Source organism: Chlorocebus sabaeus, chromosome 14 (assembly GCF_047675955.1).
Source record: "Chlorocebus sabaeus isolate Y175 chromosome 14, mChlSab1.0.hap1, whole genome shotgun sequence".
Lineage (NCBI taxonomy): Eukaryota > Metazoa > Chordata > Mammalia > Primates > Cercopithecidae > Chlorocebus > Chlorocebus sabaeus.
In genome coordinates this window covers 58,108,324-58,129,946 of record NC_132917.1, presented here as the reverse complement: position 1 = coordinate 58,129,946, position 21,623 = coordinate 58,108,324, and the positions used below count along the sequence as shown (strand labels likewise).

At 37.0% G+C, this 21,623-nt stretch overlaps 1 long non-coding RNA gene across 1 annotated transcript in view; it reads right to left on the bottom strand.

Annotated features, from left to right (window-relative positions):
* LOC140713429 (uncharacterized) overlaps positions 1 to 14,662 on the bottom strand; it is a 21,263-nt gene extending 6,601 nt beyond the window's left edge. Inside the window, exon 1 of the long non-coding RNA XR_012095508.1 lies at positions 13,709 to 14,662. This is a non-coding gene — a long non-coding RNA (uncharacterized lncRNA). The remainder of the gene's footprint in view (positions 1 to 13,708) is intronic.
* Between the last annotated feature and the right edge of the window lie 6,961 nt (positions 14,663 to 21,623).

Here is a 21,623-nt window from a genome sequence, read left to right as displayed (position 1 = left end):
ACAAAGGAGTCAAATGCTGTAATATAGGGAAATCAGTAAAAATGGTCCTAAAATTAACTATAGAATTAAAATATCAAAACTCCTAAGATTGTATTGGTTGACCACATTTTGTGTAGGTGACCTGACTTTCCCTGTGCACCTGACTAGGTAAGGTAGAGCAAACCGGGAAACTAGGGCCATTCCTTGAAAATATAAGTTATGATTATTTGAAAGAAAGAGGGAAAGAAGGAAGGAAGGAAGGAGAGGAAAGAAAGAAAGAAAGAAAGAAAGAAAGAAAGAAAGAAAGAAAGAAAGAAAGAAAGAAAGAAAGAAAGAAAGAAAGAAAGGAAGGAAGGAAGGAAGGAAGGAAGGAAGGAAGGAAGGAAGGAAGGAAGGAAGGAAGGAAGGAAGGAAGGGAAAGAAAGAAAGAAAGAAAGAGAGAGGAAAGAGAAAGAAAGAAAGAATCGACTTGATATAGTGTGTGTTTGTCTCCTCCAAACATGTTGAAATGTAATCCCCAATATTGAAGGTGGGGACTCGTGAGAGATGTCCGGGTCATGGGGGCAGATCCCTCATGAGTAACTTGGTGCCATCCTCACAGTAGTGAGTGAGTTCTCCCTCCATGTGTTCACTTGAGATCCGGTTGTTTAAAAGAGTCTGCGACTTCACCATTCTTGTAACTCTATACTAATTAAAACAGTAGAATTCTGGTATAAAAGTAGACAGATAAGTCAATGGAATGGAAAGACATCCCTAAAATAGAATCTCTGATGGGTAGTAATTAATATATAAAAGGCATTTTCCAACTCAGTTAGGAAAAAAGGGCTTACCAATAATTAATTTTTAGATAATTGGTTGGCAATTCAGGAATAGGATCAATTTTGACTTTTACTTTATACCATATACCGAAAACTGTTTCTAATTTTACTTCTGAAAAACTAAAGATACCTCAAATATAGGACCATGGTTGAAAGAATCAGATAGGCTGATTGAATTTGCATTCCCACACCAATTCACTTAGACCATTCCACTTTCCTTTTTTTTTTTTTTAGACAAGGTCTCACTCTGTCACCCAGGCTGGAATGGAGTGCAGTGGTGTGATTATGGCTCACTGCAGCCTTGACCTCCTGGGTTCAAGTGACCTCCCACTTCAGCCTCCCGAGTAGCTAGTACTAAAGGCATGTGCCACCAGGCTCCTCCGATTTTTAGTTTTTTAAAAAGGGGGGGTCTTATGATGTTTCCCAGACTGGTTTCGAGCTGTTGGGTTGAAGCAACCCTCCTGCCTCAGACTCCCAGAGTGTTGGGATTACAGGCCACCACCCCTGGCCAACTTTCCCAATTTTTATAAATTAAACTTCCATTTAAGATTCTGTTTGAAAAACAATTTTCTACTAAAAAGAAAATAAAAAGGCTTGAAAATTTGCCAATACCAAAAATACATTTAGACAGATGAAATACTTATTATTAAAAATAAAACACTGAAAATCCAAAGGAACACGTAATTTACCCAAAGCAAATATCTGAAATAAGAATAATTTTCCAAATATACATTCAATAGAAGAAAAATATGTATAGGAAAGACTGAGAGATGACTACATGAAATTTAAAACTTTCTTTACATCAAAATAAACCAAAGTAAAAAGATGACAAAAATATTTGTATCATATATGAACTTATATGTGTTAATTCCTTAATTTTAGAAAGCCAATGAATTAAAACTACAAACATCTTAATTTGAGAAGGAAAAAAAAAAGCACAATCTTTAGGCAACAATATCCCAGAAGGAAAATCCAGGTAAATATCACCATAATAAAGAGATAGTGGATGAGAAATTTCAACCATTTTTTGCAAAATAGAAAGTGAGTGAAAGAGTGGTTACTGATGAAAGAGCAAAGGGGAAGCCTGAACCTAGAAAGTACAGAACAGACTGACTGATCTGCCCTACTGAGCCCCAGAGAGAAGCTGGCCTCCAGGACACATGGCACTCTAAAGACAGGGATTCATAGCCAGGGATTCATAGCCAGGGTGTACACGTAATTCAGTCACTGTTGTCTCTCTCCACCCCCATCTCACCCTCTTCTTCATACACATACATATGCAAGCAGAATCCTCAGAAGTCAAGCTTCTATTTCCCAAGTTAAAACGAAAACAAAATCAGTGTTTCCTTTTCCAAAGAAAAATGAATCACTTCTCTGGGAAGAATTCAGGAGTGTGATAAGGCTGTTCCGGAGCAAAGACTTCTTTTGTTGCTTTAGGGCCTCCCAGCATGATGGCTGGCTTCCATCCTACTTACCCTAAAGCAAAGCATGCCAGTGGATAAACTGCTGATGTGCACAGCACACAGTCACTTATTTTTATTGTCGCATTGAAACATCAATGGATAAGAAGGAATCACTTGGAATTGAGTGAAGCATGTAATATGTAAGAGAATGGTCAAGAAGTATAAGCAGAAAGAAATGATCATCAAAGAAGAATAGGGTTCAAGCTAAAGAAAATAAATAAATAAATAAAAACAATCTCAATAATACCTCACACATATTTCAGAAAATACTGTAACCATAAGGTATAGACAGAATGCTATTTAAAAAGGAGGGTAATTTTGAGAACAAAAAGAACTCATGAAAATTAAAATATGATGGCAAAACAAAGAACTATCACTAATAAAAAATATATGGGAAAATAAACAGCATCATGAGTATGCAAGTTATCCAAATTAACACAAAAATGCTCTGCTCTGTTTCACTTTAAGCATTAACAAGAGCAAAAGAAAATGTTAATAAAAGTACTCAGTGTTGGGGAAAATGCAGTCAAACTCTGCTTGTGGTATTATAGATTTGTATGACTCTGGAAATAATTTAGCTATATGCATATAAAAAGAGAAAGACATAAAAACAAACTTTTGGCCTAGTGTAGAACAGTTCTCCAAGTGGCCATATTCCAACCGAGTTCTCCACCCTTTCTTTCTTGTAGTTCTCAAGAATAACTGTAAAATGATCTGGAAATGCAACATCCTAAGATAGGAAAGGATTCACCAGAATAGCCCAAGCTCTGTTGCAGTCCAATCCTAGAAACAGGATGTCCTTGAGTGCTTTAGCCCAGTGTGTCACATGTTCCTGAGGTACAAACCCCAGGGCTAGATGCTTTCTGGAGTCCCTCAGCTGTGGCACAAGTGGGACACCTGCAGGTGAGACTCCATGCTCCCCAGGCAGCTTTCCTGAGCCTTGAGGGAATCCTCAAGGTAATGAACCCAAGGCTTCTGTTGTTCCTTGCTGCCTATCTATAACTAATAAACCCACTTCATATAACTTATGTGTGGTGTTCTGTCTCACTGGACTCAGACTACTTGGTAACCGGTGCACAGTGAATCTATTTCACAACTAGACATTTTTTGTTCCCGAGTGAAAGATATAAGGAAATAGAAACAAAATATAGAAAGAGCTAGGTGTGCAAATATATTATCATAATAGCATTGAAGAATAAAACACTGCTTTTGCAACAACTGTTCTTGAATGAGCCCTCAATAATCAATGCGCGTTTTTGAAACACCCATAAAGGAGCAATGAGGATACTTAAAATATTGGCCTGGGCGTGGTGGCTCACGCCTGTAATCCCAGCACTTTGGGAGGCCTAGGCAGGTGGATCGCTTAAAGTCAGGAGTTTGAGACAAGCCTGGCCAACATGGTGAAACCCCATCTCTACTAAACATTATAAAATTAGCCTGGTGTGGTGCCAGGCATCTGTAATCCCAGCTTCTTGGGAGGCTGAGGCAAGAGAATCGCTTGAGCCTGGGAGACGGAGGTTGCAGTGAGCCAAGATCGTGCCACTGTACTCCAGCCTGGGCAACAGAATGAGACTCTGTCTCAAACAAAATAAATAAAAATAAGATAATAAAATAAAATAAAATAAAAATCACCCAACACTAGGCTTGCAGATCTTGCCTTTGGAAGTAAATCGATTTGGCTTTTCCTGTTCTCAAAATCACTGGTCAATAAAAGTTGTTTCCCAGATGAAATAATGTCTGGGATTTTAAAAGATTAATAAGAACTATACAGAGTAAGAAAAGTTGGAATAGCATTTCAGGCTGTAGAAAAAGCACGAACAAGTGTCCAGATCATAAAACAACAGAGAGAACATGAAAAACTATAAGCGGCTTAGAGTTCCTAACGTTTAAACCATGAAGCTGGGAGTGGCTGGAGACGGGACCAGGGAAATTGGTAAGGAAGTGCAGATCAAGGAGGGTCTCATGACATACCAGTTAAGAAGTTCTGATTTTAGGTAATGAAGAGCCAGGAAGGGTTAAGCAGAGGCATAACAAAATGAGATTGTGTTTTGGATATAGCATCATTACTGTAGATGTGGTAGGAATAAATAAGAAATATGGGGGTGGGGGTGGGAATTGAGTGCAGTTTAGGACATGTTACATGTATTGTGATTATAAGACATCTAAAGAAGTATGTTTGATAGGCAGTTGCATCTGTAAATATAAAGGGGAGGGAATAGTTTAGGATTGAAGATACATTTATTGAGGTTATTAGAATTATAAGCAAGAATTGAAGTCATGAAAATTATGAGATTGCCACACATTTACACAAAGAATTTATAAAAGAAAAAAATAAATAACTGTGAGTAAAAACGAACTTTGTGGGGCATCAGTATGAAAGAGACAGGCAAGAAGAAAGAATCCCAAAGAAATGAAGAAGGAATGAATAGAGGTAGGAGAATGAAATAACAGTAAAATGTCAACCAAAGGGTAGACAGTTTTAAGAAAATGTCAATAGTGTTAAATGGCATAGGGTGATTCATTTAGACAGGGAACAAACATGACCATTGGACTTGATTATCTGGACATCACTGGTAATTTTTTCCAATACTAGTCCCTGCAGAACTTAATTGCAGGAAGTTTGAGTATTAGAAAGTCATAGAGGAAGCAAGAATTATGTCCTCTTTAAAAGCAGCTGATAAAGCAATACAGGAGAGTGGGAGAAGTAAGTAGGGGAGAGCATAGGATGTGGGATTGATGGTGGGGGGTGTGTAATTTAAGACTTGGAGACAGTTGAACATATTTATAGGGCAATAAAAACATGTAAGAGAAAATAAAGCATGGAAATAACAAAAGAGTACAATTTTGGAGTAGGCAATAAGTACTAAGATCTAAAGAATAAGAAATGTAGGTTTTAAACTGGGGAAGTAGACTTTAACCTTTGACAGGGTTCAGGACACACTACCCCAAATTTGGCACCCTGGCACTTGAGAAAAGAGTAGAAGCAGGAAGGTCTTTCTGACTTTCTCTTGTGGTTCTCCCCTGAAGCAGACCATAAAATAATTCTCTGACCATCCTTTAAAGTAGGTCATAAGACACTCATTCCAGAGGGGTCCTCCCTATACCAGAACATGCAGAGATACAAACAAGAATGTGTACAAATAGGCTTTGCTAAGTTCCCCGTGGTTTATTACCATTAGATCATACTTCCTTTTGTCCAACCATAATTCCACTCTTAATCAAATCTAAACATAAAATAGATAGTGTATTCGTCCATTTTCATGCTGCTAATAAAGACATACCTGAGACTGGGTGATATAAAACAAAGAGATTTAATTGACTCACAGTTCAGCATGGCTGGGGAGGCCTAAGAAAACATACAACTATGCCAGAAGGGGAACAAACACGTCTTTCTTCACATGGTGGCAGGAAGGAGAAGTGTTGAGCAAAAGTGGGAAAAGCCCCCTATAAAACCATCAGATCTCGTGAGAACTCACTCACTATAATGAGAAAAGCAGCATGGGGGTAACTGTCCCCATCACTCAATTAAGTCCCACTGGGTCCCTCCCACTACACATGGGGATTATGGGAACTACAATTAAAGATGAGATTTGGGTGGGGACACAGCCAAACTATATCACATTGTTTTTTTCTGTTTCTTTAGGTCTTCATTTCCAAAGCTTGTGAGTCCCATAAAATTTATATTAAATAAATTTGTAAGTTTTTTGCTTCTCAGTCTGCCTTTTATTGTAGATGCCTGAACCATGAGTCTTGTGATGGGTAAGAAACATATGTTACTTTCCCCGGCTACACCCCTGAGACTTCAGAAAAGCAATTAAGAATGAATGGCAGGTATAGATCAATTAGTGGTCATGAGGGTAGGAGATGGCCAATGAATTAGTTGGGATCTCATACCTCATAGCTTTATTTTTTTCTGCAAAATAGAAGGCAAGTTCATTTAGGTAAGAAAATTAAAGAAAATGGTAAGATGTTGAAGAGTCATGGAATCCAAATGGGAAATGGAGCTGGTAGGGTGCAATTTAAGAACTGTGAGATGACATTGAGGTCCCAAGCCTCAGTGGAACCTCTAAAATCTGAGAGCATTTAAAAAACAGTACTACAAGCCTGTAATCCCAGCACTTTGGGAGGCCGAGATGGGCAGATCACGAGGTCAGGAGATCGAGACCATCCTGGCGAACAGGGTGAAACCCCGTCTCTACTAAAAAAATACAAAAAACTAGCCGGGCGAGGTGGCGGGCGCCTGTAATCCCAGCTACTCGGGAGGCTGAGGCAGGAGAATGGCGTAAACCCGGGAGGCGGAGCTCACAGTGAACTGAGATCCGGCCACCGCACTCCAGCCTGGGCGGCAGAGCCAGACTCCGTCTCAAAAAAAAACAAACAAACAAACAACAAAAAACAATACTACAGTTGGTCCTCTGTATCTGTGGGTTCCACGTCTGTGGATTCAACTGACTGTGATTAGAAATATTTTGGAAAAAAATAATAATGATACGACAATAAAAACTAACACAAATTTCCAAGAAGTGTAACAACTATTTACAGAACATTCACATTGTACTAGGTATTTTAAATAATTTAGAGATTATTTAAAGTGTACGGGATGGTGTGTGGTGGTTATCTGCAAATGCTATGCCATTGTATATAAGGAACTTGAGCTTCTGAGGATTTTTATATAGGGGTTTCTGGAACTAACCCCCCAAGGATACCAAGGGTGAACTGTAGTGTGCATATGCCGTATATTATGCTAACCTCTTTGTATGGTCTGGGGAAGCACTCTCATAATCAAACAAACATTTTGCTATTTCTGCAAATAAATTTATAGGTCAAGTTTTACCCCCAAATAAATTTGCACCAAACGAAAAGGCTTCTGGTTTTTAGAGTTTTTTAGATTTTATAATTGCAGGTAAGAGGCTATCATTCTGCAAAGAGTAAGATGTCCACAAGTTGATAAGGGAGCACCTAGAAGCCAAAAGAGGAAGGAGTTAGGAAAAGTTTCCCAGCTGTGGTGAATTTTGAGCTAAGTTTTGAAGGATAGTGAGTAATTAGCCGGGTGAATGAGGAGATAATAGTCTTCAAAACAAGAAATCTACCTTTCATCTTCTGGAATTATTCATGTATTTCATAGGTTAATCTTAATTTAGGTCTTCCCTGGGTTTCCTTAGAAATCATTTTATTTATTTTTTTAGAGACAGAGTCTCACTCTATCTCTCAGGCTGGAGTGCAGTGGCAAGACCATAGCTCACTGCATCCTCCATCTCCCGGGCTCAAGTGATCCTCCCACTTCAGCCTCCAGAGTAGCTGGAACTAAAGATGCACACGGAGTCAGGGTCCCACTGTGTTTGTTGCCAAGGCTGGTTTCAAGCTTCTGGGCTCAATCAGTCTTCTTACCTCAACCTCCCAAATTGTTGGGATTACAGTGTGAGCCACTGTGCTCTGACTACAAAGCATTTAACAAGAGCTTCTACAATGGATCAATTTACACCTGATGTTTTGGTATTAAAATCGAGTAAAGCCAATGACTTCCGGACTCCTGATAAAAGCTATCTGAATATTAAAAAGAGTCCTCTATTTAGGAGTAAAATTCTGAGTGAGAAATGGCAACAATAAACACATTTAGATCATATACAGGTATGGATTAATAAAACTATTATTAACTCAAATATTTGAGTACCTCATTACTAGAATTTAACTGAATTAAAGGATGCTTATATTACAAACAAAGTTTTTACCCTGGAAGAAATAACTTTTTAAGGGTAAAATTTCTTATCTATCATTTTGTACACCAGTATTAGCATTTGCTAGTTCAAATCTAATAAAGCCCTCTCCATGAATACATCATTAATAAAATCTTCAAAATGGCTTCTCTCAACATTTTCTTTTTGATTTTTCATGATTTAATTAGAAACATCTTTTAAAAGGCTGGTTTTACTATGGCAGTATCACATCTGCATTTTCAGCAGTATGCTGTTTAATCACAGTGGGTTGTAAAGTGAAACTCCCAGTACTTATTGTATTATCTAGTAGAACCCACACATTTTGTATTTTTAGTGCCCCTGAGTCATCATCTTATATTTGTTCATCAACATTTTAACTGCCCCTCTTAAAAAAATGTAATTTGATAGTTAATTTTCTAAACTTGCCATTCTTTTATTTTTTTCAAAGTAATGACATTTCATATGCCTTTGATATGCTTCATCCTGCACCTGAACCCTTTTCTCTAATAAGTCAAAATTTATTTCTCTTTTTCTACCTTATATTAACTTTTGCTATTTTTGTTTCAAGATTTCAAACTAAATTCTTCTAAGGTTTTATGATCCTCAGTAAAAATGAGTTAGTTATTTTATGCCACATTACTGGATAGTTTTAGAATATATGTAAATGCTATGGTGGTAATGTTGAAATTTGTAGTGTAAGATTAGGAAAAAATGAAATATATTATACATACATATAAATGTAAATATATTATATACATATAAAGTCGGTGTTGGGTTTTTTGACAACAAAATTTTTTTCTTTCAAGTTATTAACAAAGGACAGATTCCCTTTTCTAACAGAGACGAATTCTCCCATTAAAAGTACTGTCTTAAACTGACTAATAGTAATTCTATGCATTCTTAGGGTACATAGAGATGTTTTGATACACATAATGTACAGTGATCAGATCAGGGTAACTGGCATATCCATCATCTCAAACATTTATCATTTCTTTGTGTTAGAAGTTGGATTTTTTTAATACTCAAAGAATGGTGAAAAGTTTTTGCAGGTGTAAGTGCTGGCTTTGAGTTTTTTATTCACTGTTCCTTGTCTGGAACAGAATCAAACAGGCATAAATTGGATCAAAAACCTGTTGAAGAACTAGGGCTGTTTCCCCATCCTACCCTCCCTTCCTTCCTTCCATCATTTTATCTTTTCTGCCTTCTTTCTATTCTTCCTTCCATTCTTCCTTCCATTCTTCCTTCCTTCCTTCCTTCCTTCCTTCCTTCCTTCCTTCCTTCCTTCCTTCCTTCCTTCCTTCCCTCCTTCCTTCCTTCCTTCCTTCCTTCCTTCCTTCCTTCCTTTCTTCCTTCCTTCCCTCCTTTTCCCTTCCTTCCTTACTTCCTTCTTTTCTTCCTTTCTTCATCCTTGCCTCCCTGTTTTCTTTCTCTCTTCTCTTAAATTGCAAGGAAAAAGGGAGAGCAAATTATTCAGATAAACAAGTATTGTTAATTATTGTAAGCCCCCTTGAACGCAGGAGCTGATTCTTAGCATCCTCCACCACTCCTAGCACAGTACCTTGATCACTGTCTACATTACATGGAGTAATAGTTTAGAGCATGGGTTCAAGAGTCCAGCTGCCTTGGTTTCAGCTCTAGTCCTGTCTTACAAGATGTGTGGCTGTGGGCAAGTAACTGGACCTTCCTTTATTCTGAAAAATCTAATAATAATAGCATTCCACGTATATAGTTGTATGAATTAAATATGACATTTAAAGTACTTAGAACTTCTGACACATAATAAGAATTTAATAATTGGTAGTTACTGATATTGTTTTTCTGTTTCATTTTGCTAGCAAGATACATACATTCTTTTTCCTTTTTTGTGTGTCTTCTTAAGTTAATTTACTCAACTAGCACTTCTTTATTTATTCATTGATTTATTCTTTTATTCAACATGTATTATTTGAGCACTTGCCATGTTTCAGAAATAGTACTAGATTCTGGAGACTTAAAAGTAAACAAGGAACACATGGCCCTCTATTAATATGAGAGCTAAGAAGGGCTACCCAACTAAACAATAAAATACAATGCAGTGTTCCTAAGAGTTATAACTAGATTGGTGGGGGGTGCTACAGAGTTGGAGGTTACACACTCAACCCAGGTTGAGAAATGTACCTGGTGGGGACCCCCAGCAGGTGACAGTAATAATATATTGTTGGAAAATACTCTGCCTTGGCACTCTCTGACTCTCTAACTCCAAAAACATGTCCCCTCCCTCATCTTAGTAGGCCTCTGAAGATTCACAAATTGGGTTACTTGACCCCCAAAAAAGGATGGGGCCTTGAGAATCTATATACTTACAAAACACTTCAGTTGATTTTGAAGCAAGAGTCTGAACACTAAGCAATAATTGTTAGTCGAAATGGACAAGAGTAGCAAGACAAGAAATACTGGAATAAAATCTCAGTGCCGCTACGTATATCCAAATTATAAACAAATGGGTGCAACATCCCAATATTGCATTAAAGAAAAGACCTTTCAGGTATGACGCATTTCAGAGAGATAACAATCCTAGACAGGACAATTAACCAATGTCATCATCTTGTATTCAGTAGTACATCTAGACCATGCTGGAAAGACACAACTGTTCTGTTTTAAAAGACTTACAGAGAAAGGGATTTTATGGCATTTCTTGTTGACACTTTCTAATAATTTTAATGTTAATTCTTATCACATTCTTGGACAAGATTAGGAACTTTGTCTCTTTTGCTCCTGTATTTCATTTTCTGTAGATTTTTCACCCTCGCAACCCCCTCTAATTCTCTCTGAACTTCTTAGTTACTCTCTGTTATTCTACCTTATTCTTAAACTGTATGTCTAGAAACTATGTGGAGCTCATACTCATTAAAATCATGCAACTAGCCAGGTGTGGTGGCTCATGCCTGTAATTCCAGCACTTTGGGAGGCCGAGTTAGGCAGATCACTTGAGACTGGAAGTTCAAGACCAGCCTGGCGAACATGACAAAACCCTGCCACTACTAAAAATAAAAAAATTAGGCATGGTGGCACGCACTTGTAACCCCAGCTACTCGGGAGGCTGAGGCAGGAGAATCGCTTGAATCCAGGAAGCCGAGGTTGCAGTGAGCCCAGATTACACCACTGCACTCCAGCCTGGGTGACAGAGTAAAAATCCATCTCGAAATAAATAAATAAATAAATAAAGTAAAATAAAATAAAATCATGCAACAATTATAAGCATCATGTCTCTCAAGGAACATTTGTATTTTATGGTGAGAAAGGCTTTTTTTAAAAATACAAAATATTTTGGAATTTTAGACAGAAGACAACTAATGAGGTACAGCTGAGTTTTCTAGTTGCCCCTTAACAACCATCCTGGTTGGCTATGATCAGCAAGTAATGCTTTATTTGTGGGTATTTAATTACTAGGATAATTCATTTTAGACTCCCTACTAGTTCTAGTTTGAGTGTATAGCTCATGTGCTGAGAACTATATACTTTGATTGTTTCTGACTTATGGGGAAGCAAAATGAAATTGTCCACAATAGTTTTAAAAGCCAATTTTAACTCTTTATCTATGGCAGCATAATAATAATAATTGTCACCACCACTTAAATAGTGCCTTTCATCCTTAGACCTCAAGACACTTCAACATTGTTCCTTTACATTATTTGAGTGAATATGTTTTGGAAGAGGGGGGCAAACTGAACAACACATAATGCATGGTTAGTTATGCTAATTTTATCCCCTCCCCTCCCCTCCCCTCTCCTTCGCTTTCCTTTCCTTTCAGAATGAGTCTTGCTCTGTCACCCAGGCTGGAGTGCAGTGACGCGATCTCGGCTCACTGCAACCTCCACTTCCTGGGTTCAAGCAATTCTCCTTCAGTCTCCCGAGTAGCTGGGATTACAGGTGCCCACCACCTCACCTAGCCTTGTTTTCTTTAACAAATGCAAAATAAATAGCCCTACTAAAAAGCCAGATAATATCTTGAAGATAAACCCTTTCAAAAGTAGGTTATTCTAAACAGATGTGTTCAATGTAAGTTTTAAAATTTTTATTCACATATACACAAATCCCGAACTTGATTAACTAATACTGAATTTTTGGCTTCCATTTTATCAAATACAGAAACAAACAACTTGCTTGTACACAGAAAAATGGCTTTAATGAATAGTAAAACTACAGCTTTTTAAGGCTTTATTGCCTTCTAAATTTTATGAGTAAATTTTGTGGAACACTGTGTAAATAGAGCATAATTATTTTGAAAATAGGAGCCTTTGTTATTAGTCATCTAACTGTCATGGTATACGAAGCCCCCTGCTGAATAAACAAAAGACTGAAAAAAGTTACCTGTAGAGAGTTTTTGCTATTGAAAGAATAAAAACTAAAGCAATGGGGCGAACTTTTTCTTGTTCAAAGGTGCGAATACTGAATGCTAAACCTGGCTGAGAAAAAAATCACTTTAGCCTGATAACCGGATTACTTAGAACAAAAATAGAGAAAATTAAGAACTGAAAGCCAGAAAATTAAGGTGGAATGCAATTTAAAGAGTAAGTAGATGATGTAGGCTTTCATTTTCTTCTCCCCCTGTGTCCAACTAATTAAAATTACAATCAAAATGAAAGAGTCTAAACTTGTAAATATCTTTAGCTAATGATTTTGTCTTTTTAATCATCTTCACATTCAAAGTCTTCTTTTATTCATTTAGGTCTTCACAATAAAATGAAATTGTTTTTCCCCTGTAAAAATCCTTCTTTTAATTTGCCTTATCTGCTTCACTTTATATTATACACTCTCTAGTTCTTATTTCTCTTTCTCTCTTTATGTCATATTTTTTCAACTTTTACTTTGAACATACTTTACAGAAGGCAAAATCTATATTAGTATAGAGTTTGTATTTTATTTTAAAATTTAAGTGCTGATCCAAATACAATGCGTCTAGGCTCTGTCACATGCAAAAATACTCATTATAGTGTATACCTTATAAAATTAAAATTTCAAAAATTAAGTAGATTCAATTTTCTTACTATAAATATTTCTTTATTAAACAGTAGGAAAAGTCTTTATATTCCAAAGCAAAATCACAGCTAAAGAGCCTGCTGATCCATGGAAATTTTACTTTATATCTATGTTTACAAATGTATATGCTTCAAGTTGTCATGGAATAAGTGTGTCTGGGGATCCAAAAAAATTAAAGGCACCTAAGAACCATGAAGTCCACCATGGTGGAATCCTTCAAGTAACCAGGTCCAGTACACATTAATTAGTCGTTGCCATCCACATTCTTTATTGGAGGACTTGTGTCCAAACCTGGAGGCCAGATCTGGGCTTTACATAACATCCTGTGTCTCTCTTGATCAGTTTCTGCTCTAGCTGCTTAGAGAGCTACTTTATTTTCCTCCATGTTAGTGCTAAAATATCATTTAAACCCTGGCTACTCAAAGTGTGGTTCTTCGGTCAGAAACACTCACATCCCCTGGGAGCTTTCTGAAAATATAGAATCCCAGGCATCTCATCAGATGTATTGAATCAGAATCATGTGCACATTAAAAGTTGAATGCCCAGTTCATGTGCATGTTAAAAGCTGAGAGTACTGTTTGATGAAATCACCTCTAAGCACTCTAGATATATTTCCACTCCTTTATTTTTTTTGCCATTGTACTTCTCCAACCTCCACCTATGAATAGACAGCATATAATGTCTAAGGTGGAAATGAGAGGATTGGTTTTCATACCTTATCAGCATAGTATTTGACTTATGATGTCATTTCCCATGACTCAGGTCCCTTCTTGATAAGCTGGCTAGAATGCCTAAACCATTCAGCCTGATTTAGGTGGTGATGATGATATGCCAACTAAGGCCAACTTGTTGGCCAACAATGCCTACTTCCTGGATAAAGAACCAACATGGGCCAGCCACACCCAAGACCAAGCACAAGGGCAATAAAGGCACATGTCTGGAGCTGAGGGTATTGTACTTCTGCTTTCTATAGCCAAGGATGGATTCTCCCAGCAGGTATAGATACCTCTATACTGTATGTGATATCCAAGTCTACTGCCAAAAATACTTTGTTTGACTGATAAGGGAGGAATCTAGCACTATGTTTCCAGCATTCTTTCTCATTCATTCATTCCATAAATACATAGGACGATGTTTTCATCCTATCTCTCTGACAACTTATTTTCAATATCTTTTGCCAGCCATTTTCTTCTCCCCAGTCTTGAAATGTTTGAATTCCTCAAGGCAACCCCTTCTTTACTTACTCAATATATTGTCTAGATTCCATTCTCTCAGCAGTCTGGTGGCTTTAATTACCATCCACATGCCAACTACTCCCGTTTCTGTCTCTAGCCCAGATCTTTCTCTGATGCTCAAAATCTGTATATCTAGTGTTCATTTTACAGGTCATTTGGATGTCTCACAAGCAACTCAATCTCAATATGTTCAATAGCGAACTCACAATTTTCCATTTCAAACCAGTTCTTTCTCTGGTGTTCATCGATGCAGTAAATAATTCAACTCTGCTTTCAGCTATGCTTATCTTACTTCATAGCCAATTAATCAGCAAGCCTTATTGATTCTATTTTCTGTCTTTTGAATCCTTCTACTCTTCCTATTTCTATTACTCCACCTGAGTCCCAGCATCAACATAGCTTACTCAGGTTCTTCAATAGCCTCTCAAATAATATTTCCGTCTCTACTCTAATGTATGAAAAGCACAACTTACAGACTTAGGAAAGTTCATTTCAAAATATCACCAGAGAATTCAATGGGCTAGCTAGAAGCTAGCAAAAGTAGTTATCTAACTAGCCTCTTAACTGATCCCTGCTCCTTCTATATTTATAACACAGCCACTGAGATTTTACATACCAAGCAATGCTATGTATATTATAGTAAGTGATTTTCCCCCTGAAAACTAGGATCTAATCATGTCATTCTCCTGCTTAAAGTGCCATAAACTCTTCCTATTTCCCTTAGTCAAAATTCTTTACATTGACTCATTGACTTCAGGATTCCCTAAGACCTGTCTCTTGCCTCGCATATTAGAATCATTTCATTCCTCTGCATATTCCTATTCTTTACATTCTAGTTTCTTGAAAATACTGTGTGTCTTCCTGGCTGGTACTCCCATATTGAGTATCCTTTCTTACCTAGCTCACTCCTAACCATTTTTCAAATCTCAGATTAGTCACTTCCTGTGAGACTTTATGTCTTACACTTTAGACTAGGTCAGGTCAAGGTAATATGCTTTCTCATCAATTTCTATTTCTTTTTATGATAGATATTGCAATGTATGATATATCTGCCTCTTCAGTTAGATGTAAACTCCATCCTGGAAGGATTATGTTGGTTCTTTTTCACTACTTGTCTTAGTCTGTTTTCACACAGCTCTAAAGAACTGCCCAAGACTGGGTAATTTATAAAGAAAAGAGGTTTAATTGACTCAAAGTTCTTCATGGCTGGGAGGCCTCAGGCAACTTACAGTCATAGACGAAGGCGAAGAAGCAGCAAGTATCTTCTTCACAAGGCAGCAGGAGAAAGAGGAAGAGAGAACGAAGGGGGAAGAGCCCCTGGTAAAACCATTGGATCTCATGAGAACTAACTCACTATCACAAGAACAGCATGGGGGGGGGGGGGGTGCGTGGGGAACCACCCAATGGTTCAATCACCTCCCACCAGGTCTCTCCCTTGACACATGGGGATTACATTTGGAGATGAGATTTAGTTGGGAACACAGAACCAAACCATATCACTACTTTAGCTCCAGAAGTGCCTTATACAAGTAGGTTCTCAATAAATATTTCAAATGAAGAAATAAAGCACCGAATGAATGAATAAGTAGAGTATACTAGGTTCTAGGGATGCAGAAGAATCAGACATGACTCTATGCCTGGGTGAGAGGGCTTTGAACTCCATCATCCCGCTGATTGCCAAGTTTGGTATGGCTGGTGTGGACAAACATCCTTCTCATCCTCCATTGTTCTATATGAGCCCCACATAAAGTTATAGACTTCAAAGGATTCTGGCATCTGGTGTAAATAGGTGTGTAAGAGGCCAGGATGTATTTGTAAGTTCATGAAGCAATGGCAGGCTGTGAAGGGTTGGATAGCTTTATCAAGTAGTATACTTTGTACTTTATCAAATTAGTACAGTAGGTTCAGTTGCCAATATTCCCTAAGAATATGTCATGACTAATTTTATCCAACTGATGAATGCCTTTTACATCAACTCATGACCCATGGTTCAGGAAAGGTCAGAATAGTGAATGTCTAAAGCCTGCAAGTGATGAAGTCCTCAACAATGGTCACCTGCATACAGCATTCTTTTCCATGAGTGAAGGCCTGGGTTAAGTTTGTAACCATTAGGCCCAACTGATCGACCAAACTAATTTAACTTTTTAAAAATTCACAATCATCTGTATTTGAAGGTAGTTATCTTATAGCCAGAACAATCCCCAGTTCAACTGCAGTTTGGCAAGTGTGAGGATGAATCGGACTTTCTCCCATCACCTCAGGGCCATAGGTCCTGCTCAGAATGGGTATTTGTGTGATTCGTTCTGTTGAATATGTTCCTCAAATATGTTCAAGGTTCCAATATATTACAATTTATAGGAAAATGTGGTACTCAATATTTTATAGCTCATTTATTCATCTTTTCATTAATGTTTCTGTGTTTCTAACATTACTGAAAACTGATGAAATTCAGGCAAAATTTCTATATGTGATAATTCTCTCAACAATTATTTATTTGAGTTTGTATATGTTTAAGGGACTAGACTAAGTGCTGGAGATATGACAGAAAATAAAGCAGAAAAAAAATCCTGTTCTATGGAGTCTATATACACTATTGAGGGAATATAGACAATAAGCAAAAGAAACAAGTTACATTTATAGCTGTTGGAAGATAATAAGTCTAAGGGGGAAAAATCAAGCAAGCTAATGGGTATGAGGTGTGGTGGTAGAGAGCTACAATTTTAAACAGAGTTAACTGAGAGGTGTTTTGAAAAGATGACATTCGTACAATGACCTGACGAAAGGCACAGAGGGAGAATCCATCTGCGAGACAAACTTCCCAGGCAGTGGGAGTTACCAGTACACAGCTGAGACAGGAATATGCCTGGGATGTTTAAGGAATAACAAGGAGACCATTGTGCCTGGAACAGTGAGCAAGAATAGCAGATGATGATATTAGAGAGGAAAAAGAGATGGTGAGAGAGATCATGTGGGGCCTTGTGAAATATTAAGAAAACTAGTTTTACTTGATTGAAATGGGAAGCTATTGGAGGGATTTGAGCAGTACAGTGACATCATATGATTTCCATAAAAATGATCTTAGCAGTGTCCACATTGGTAATAGAGGGACAAGAGTGGAAGCAGGAATCAGTTAAGATACTAGTTAGGGAACTATTTTTGTTAACTTCCTGGTGATGTTAAGAATTGCCTTAAGTTATGAATTTTAAAACTTATTTTTTATATAGTGATGGACCTGATAGAAATGGATTAAACATAAACTAAATAAGCTTAGCATAACTATTCTTGCCTTTCTAGAAGTGGTAGAATTTCCTTGTGGAACCTGAGAAATGTTAATAGCAGTTCTGTGGCTGGCAGATATAGGCCACTGCTGGGTTAAAACACATAGCCATGTTTTGTACACTGCAGAAAGGCTGTCACTTATCATTCCATTCCGATAGCTTGGAAACCTATGATAGTCATTCATAAATTTATTATAGTTATTTCTTGAATTTTTATTATTGCATAACACAGTTTTAGTTGCTTTAAGAAACAGAAACAAATTTAATACATGTCCGCAGCCTTAAGAAATGTATTTGTAACAAGCCAATTAATCAACAAGCATTATTGATTCTATTTTCTGTCTTTTGAATCTTTCTACCCTTGCCATCTGTATTACTTCACCTGAGTCCAAGCATCACCATACCTTACTCAGGTTCTTCAATAGCCTTTTAAATAGTCTTTCTGCATCTGCTCTAATGTAACATAATTTCATGAGATAAGGTTATAATGGAAAAAGAATAATTTTTGTGGGGAATCAGAATTATTACCTACTTTATGATGACATACCACATATGTATGAGCTGATATAGTCTGATTTCCTAAAGTTTTATATGAAAAGTTAATATAATCAACTTGTTTCAGTGAATAATCTCACCAGATTTTGTGCCTAACCATTACATACAGCAACAGAAATTGACCTTCAGTGTAGATATAGATTGCTCCTGCAAGAATAAAAGGCATAACTGTTAAAGAGTACATGTTGTTTATAGGAGAGATTAGAAATAGTCTTTGCAATGTTTTATTAAAGGTTAAATAAAAAACAAACAGGTCTACACTAACAACATAAAGTAGCAACCTGGAGCAATTCATTCAGACTTTTCAGACTTCAAAGTTAAGTTCTAAAATATCTTAAAATAGCTAAAATTTAATATAAAATTTTAAATTTAATAGAAGTCAAATAATGAAAATGTTTCTAAGCATTGGTGAGTGATCTATATTTTGTTAATCTCATTTTAACATTTGATATAATAAACAAATTTATAATAAGCACCAAACCACATCATAAAAATGGATGCATGTACCACAAACATTTTTCATATATATCTATATATTTATATTTGCAAGGAAGATCATGGCTTAACCTGGGTTTCATGATGCCTAGCCTGGTGCCTTTTCTCACTCATTTATAGAACTCAAAGCACAAAAGGATCAGAAGAATCGTCTGTCTTGTCCTTCTTCCTGTCAATGTCACATTCCCTCTGCAAAACCCAGCATGAATGAGTAATCCATCCACAATTTATAACTGGCCATACAAATTATGTTAAATAGCTTTTCAAAAAATATTACTCTAGATCAGACTTAAATAATCTTATTTGGAAATGGTTAAAATGGTCCAGTTTCTTAAATGCCAGATTATTTTTAGATCTATACAAGCTGCCATTGAACAAGTCTTGTAATATGTAATGCTCAGAATCTTTGACATCTTCCATGAAGTATATAAGGCTAAAACAAATAACATATTATTTTGAGGGTTGTTTAAAAATAGTTTATCAAGCCCTGACAGAATATTTTATGAACAGAGTAAACAAAGTATTTTTTCCAGAGGAAATATTTTCTGTGACATTACAAAACAGTATTTGTCAAAATGAAATCTATTTGAACTCAAGGATTCAGTTCATAAGAAGGCCCCATGAAAAATGTTAGTACTAAATTAATTAATAGTGTCAGTATTAAAACAATAAAACAATTTATGGTGTTAGAACTATTCCAATGGCAGCATAGATTAACTTGCATTTGTTTATTAACAATTTCAGTATTTCAATATTTTTCCATATAATTTTCAATTATGGATGATATCTCCTCCAAAAACTGATTACTATTACTTCTTCTCTGGTATAATCTTAATTGAATACAGTGCATACTCCCCCACTGTATCTCAAGTTAAATTAAAGCATTCTAAAGGTGCATTTTATTGGTTTCAATGCTTTTGGGTTTTAAAGTTCATTTAAAGTTCATGATTTTTATTTTTTGGCAAGAATAGCTTTTCAATATGATTCAGTTTTGAAAAAGAAAATGCAAAACTAACATTCAAACTTTTACTTTTCATCTCCAATAAAAATGTAAAATTAGATTTATCAGTAAAATCTTGGATTCAACAATTCAGAACTTTTTTTTTTTTTTTTTTTTTTTTTTTTTTTTTGAGACAGAGTCTTGCTCTGTCACCCAGGCTGGAGTGCAGTGGCCGGATCTCAGCTCACTGCAAGCTCCACCTCCCAGGTTTACGCCATTCTCCTGCCTCAGCCTTCCGAGTAGCTGGGACTACAGGCACCCGCCATATCGCCCGGCTAGTTTTTTTTTGTATTTTTTAGTAGAGACGGGGTTTCACCGTGTTAGCCAGGATGGTCTCGATCTCCTGACCTCGTGATCCACCCGTCTCGGCCTCCCAAAGTGCTGGGATTACAGGCTTGAGCCACCGCGCCCGGCCTGAACAATTCAGAACTTATCCATCCATATGATTCAAATCAAATAAAACATTTTTAACATCTCTTTTGTATCAACATGCACACTGGTGAATGCACCAAACCAGAGTACTTGCCAGCAATAGTTTAGTTTGGGTAGGGAAACAGAACAAATGAGATAGATGAAACGGAACAATGAAACAAGTAAAAACATAGTTTCATAGAAACATCAAGTCAAGTTAATAAAAGGCAGAGTCTTCATATAGTGTGAGATTAAGGATGGATTAAAACTAGGGTATAATTAGGATGATTTTGGAGATGAGTTTTGAGAATGGTTTTGAAAAGTTTTAGCATATGAATCAGCAAGAATTTCCAGTGAGAAGAGTAGGGTGAAGATATGGAATGAAACAATTGTAATACTGGTCGAGAAAATACTAACGGACAAAGCAGAGTGGTCAAGAGTATACCACTTTGACCCATGCATTCCTCTCATCTTTTATTTATTTATTTAGTCTACCACTGTTTACTATGACTATTTAGTATAGGCCCTGTAGTATAACATTGAGATCACTGTGTGGACAGAACACTCAGTGCCTTAGATCCTGTCTTGCTCAACTACTCCCAGGCATGGCCAGTTTCAGACATCAGAACAAATTTTGTAGTCCTGTACGGTGGATGCTTGTGAAAAACGGATCACTAAACTTGAATTATCTTTCTAATGTGAGTCACAATCCTACTCTCAAACTACTTCCTCATGCCTTTTCATCGTAATCTTGACAACTTCCAAGTCAAACTACTATCTCTACACATTTTTTTTTTTCAAAGAGCTACCAATGTTGGAAAACAGAGGATTTTTCTCAGAGAGAGCAATGGCTCCCCTACTTGCTCTCCAACTCTCACCTCAGGCTGTGCTACTAGTTATAGCCACCTGTGAACTCTGAAATTTGGATCAATTCTGCTTTTCTGTTCCCACACTCAGGATATTGAAGAAAAAATTATACCCACTCCTGCCATAGCTACAAATTCATCATCTCTGGATTCATCTGGGGTTTCAGAGGCGTTTGGCAGAAAGTCCACATGTCTCCTGTGTTTTTCAAGGTCCTCTCCCATTTTCCATTTTCTCCTTTCTACTGTCCTCAGATCTCCTATGCTAACACCACTCTATTGATGAGATCATTGATCTAATTGAGTCCAAAGATAATACTGCCACTTGATTATATAAAGTGGGCTCATTTCCAGTGGGGGCCTTCTGATGAGTATTTACTTGAGGCATAACCATTTTTAAGCTCTAGGACAATTTTAAGAAATCCACCTTCTATATACATGTATTCCATAAGTTTGCTTTTTACTAATCCTTTGATCTTGTTTCTTCCAAATACCCCATATCATTAATACCTGCCCAGGAATCACTACATGACCTGACTTATGGGCCAGACCTCCTTCCATGAAAAATATCTCGCATGTAAAGCACAAGTTCTACCTACCAAAGGGATTTCTATTCTTCAATTTTCTAAGAGCCAGCAGTCTTGTTCCATCTGGTATACGAATATTGTATGTGGAGCCATCCTTAAATCAGGCTTAAGGCTTGACATTCTCAGTCAATTGCTTGTAGGACACTGCCTTTAAGCTGTAGATGTTAGTTGAAGCTAGTGTGGGAGTTTGGAGAAAGCATGGGAGT